The sequence below is a fragment of the Sinocyclocheilus rhinocerous genome, unplaced genomic scaffold, assembly GCF_001515625.1.
Source record: "Sinocyclocheilus rhinocerous isolate Xijiao unplaced genomic scaffold, SAMN03320098_v1.1 scaffold241, whole genome shotgun sequence".
In the NCBI taxonomy this organism is placed as follows: domain Eukaryota; kingdom Metazoa; phylum Chordata; class Actinopteri; order Cypriniformes; family Cyprinidae; genus Sinocyclocheilus; species Sinocyclocheilus rhinocerous.
In genome coordinates, this window is record NW_015659312.1 from 2,812,171 (window position 1) to 2,815,442 (window position 3,272).

The 3,272-nt window shown below is 39.7% G+C and overlaps 1 protein-coding gene across 1 annotated transcript in view; it reads left to right on the plus strand.

The window, feature by feature from the left end:
- The window catches only part of LOC107723448 (band 4.1-like protein 4B), a 29,586-nt gene that overhangs the window by 22,174 nt on the left and 4,140 nt on the right, over window positions 1-3,272 (plus strand). The gene's annotated exons all lie outside the window — the stretch shown is intronic.

Genomic DNA, 3,272 nt, shown 5'->3' on the forward strand with positions numbered 1-3,272 from the left:
CAAGCGTCGCTATTGGTTGTGGGAATTGTGTGTTCTATCTTCGCTGAGTATGTGACTTGTACAGGCTGCTCGTAGCCTCTCTCACAGCGGGATTGAATATCGTTCCCATAACGGAGAAATGTCTCGAGACATCAAGGAGGTCGCCATGTTCGCTGCTCGACCAGCTAAGCGGCATTCAGTATCAGATTCTGACGTAATTGTCGCGTGCACCGCATTTTATACTGCCTCTCGAGCTCGTCAGTATTTGCATGCGATTTGCATACTTCGCGACAATTGGCCAGACATTTGAACTGCCGTTAGCCAATAGGACTTCAAGAAAGGTTGGAAGGGAAGGAGTTCCCATAACGGAGAAATGTCTCCGTGATGTCTCGTTCCCGCTCTCAGGGAACCGAGGTTACGATAGTAACCGGAGACGTTTTACAGTGTGAACAGATCATGGTTCTGAACTGACCCGCATGCGCAAAAGAATGATACGAACAGGGTTTCCAGGTTTACACAACATAATCCGCCCAATTGCTTCTCAAAACTAGTCCAAAACTAGCACAACCATGTTCAGGTGAATAAATATCGCGTTAGTGGGTTCGCGTAGACCCACGAAGTTGAAAAACATTGCACTCAACAGTGGAAAAGTAGCCTAATTCCGCCGAGAAACTGGATTTGGCAACACTTGCGCAGCGCACGATCATACGGAAGTAAACACGGAGGACATAAAGTAAGCAATTATGCGTTTATTTATAGTGTGATCTGCTACTGAATTCGGCGAAATTATGTGCAGGCAATATTAAAAATAAAGACAAGGATGTGACAAAATACAGCAGAGTTTTGAAGCTTTTATGATACGAGCCCTCATGTTTTGTTTGTATATAGAGTTGTCACTGTAATTCTTATGAGTTCTGACATATTACACTTCCACTGATTACCTTTCGCAACTGTCTTGATAACTTTGGGCATGTAAAAATCTTTGAAGGGTTTCCCGTCAGCGCGGAATTATGACAAATGTCGATCTAGAGTGACGTAAAAGTCGCATGAAATCCGACATGACTGTTCACACTGCAGTCGCATTGCAAAACATCTGATATGCATCGGATAATTTAGTACCACATATGGAACTGGCACAAATCGGAATTTAAAAGATCAGATTCCATGTAGTTTGAGATGACAAAAACAGATCCGAGTCACATGTGAGCAAAAAAAATCAGATTTGGGCCACATTTGCCTGCAGTGTGAACGTAGCCATAGACGCATGCATGTAGATTGCATTCCCTTCAAAAACAAATGTAATCCACTGTGTCTTTAGCGGCTCAGATGTCAGGAGTAAATGACAACATCTATGTTTGTGACAGTCATCAGGGATCCTTTTTCTCTGTTTAGTACTGGGGGTGCTGTTAAATGCATATGCGGGATAACAGGTAGGAAGTTATTTGAGGAAGCTTGGTGACATAAAGTAAGCGATTATGCGTTTATTTATAGTGTGATCTGCTACTGAATTCGGCGAAATTATGTGCAGGCAATATTAAAAATAAAGACAAGGATGTGACAAAATACAGCAGAGTTTTGAAGCTTTTATGATACGAGCCCTCATGTTTTGTTTGTATATAGAGTTGTCACTGTAATTCTTATGAGTTCTGACATATTACACTTCCACTGATTACCTTTCGCAACTGTCTTGATAACTTTGGGCATGTAAAAATCTTTGAAGGGTTTCCCGTCAGCGCGGAATTATGACAAATGTCGATCTAGAGTGACGTAAAAGTCGCATGAAATCCGACATGACTGTTCACACTGCGCTCGCATTGCAAAACATCTGACATGTGTCGGATTTAGTACCACATATGGAAGTGGCACAAATCGGAATTTAAAAGATCAGATTCCATGTAGTTTGAGATGACAAAAACAGATCCGAGTCACATGTGAGCAAAAAAAAAACGGATTTGGGCAACATTTGCCTGCAGTGTGAACGTAGCCTTAGTGATTCATGTATGGAGATAGAATTGTTGCATAATCCCAAATAAACAGATTATGATAAACAAATAAATGTAAAGAGATCAACAAAAATTAAACATATTGACAAATAAATAGAATGGGAATCCACAAATATCTATTTATGTCACAAACACAACTTTGCCTGGCATTCATTTGTGGATCTTGAAACATTTCTAGCGTCAAGACGCTGACAAATCCACAAATGTGTGGACTCCACCCACCATCTACTCAAGCCAATCAGATAACAGCCACACTTTGCTGACCAATCGTAGCACGTTCTCGCTTTAACCAATCACATTTTGCTGTTATCTGATTGGCTTGAATAAACGGTGGGTGGAGTCCACGGGGTGATCGCGTTCCATGCGGCTGGGTGGGAAGGTGGCGATTTGACCCAAGGTCCTTTCACACACAAAAACAAACTAAACTATAACAATAACTATTAGCGTCCACACCAACGGAAAATAACGTTCTGATTAGTATATAAGCGTTGTTTGTCGCTTTAAAACCTCAAGATTTTTCACACACCAAGGACGATAACTATAAAGTTGTAATATTTGTTCTAATTCTAGGAGAATAGGAAAGTCCACAGCTATAACACTAGAACGAACAACACAGAGCAACAATATCTTCGAAATCACTTAATATATATATATATATATATATATATAATATATATATATATATATTAACAACCAATCAGAATCCACTTGAATTAAACAAGCACACTGTTTTTTTGTGTGTTTTTTGGTTACCAACATTTTACAAAATATCTTTTTTGTGCTTCACAAGTCACAACTTTCAAGAGTTTTATAGAGTTTTTGTCTAGTGAAATTTTTTGGGGAAGACATTTTAATGAGCTGAACAATTGGCATGTTGTTAAACAACAGCACAATCCATTAAACACAGTACTTCTATCGCTCTCAGCCTCGTTTTCATTCCTCTCAAAAATTAAAGGGGTCATATGATGCGATTTCAATTTTTCCTTTCTCTTTGGAGTGTTACAAGCTCTTGGTGCATAAAGAAGATCTGTAAAGTTGCAAAGACTAAAGTCTCGTGTACACGGTTGCCTTGAACCGAGCCCGAGCACGATTATCCCTCCTCCCCACTCCCCCACTGGCCTGCACTCACACTTGCACTAAACTTTCCAGGACTGTGCATGCTTACATCATGTATGAGATAACGGAGAAAACCACTTTCGCTAATATTCTGCCGAATAATTAATAATAATTGATTTATAATGTACCGCGTACATTGATTTTCACTTGTATGTATCAGAAAATTATTACGGA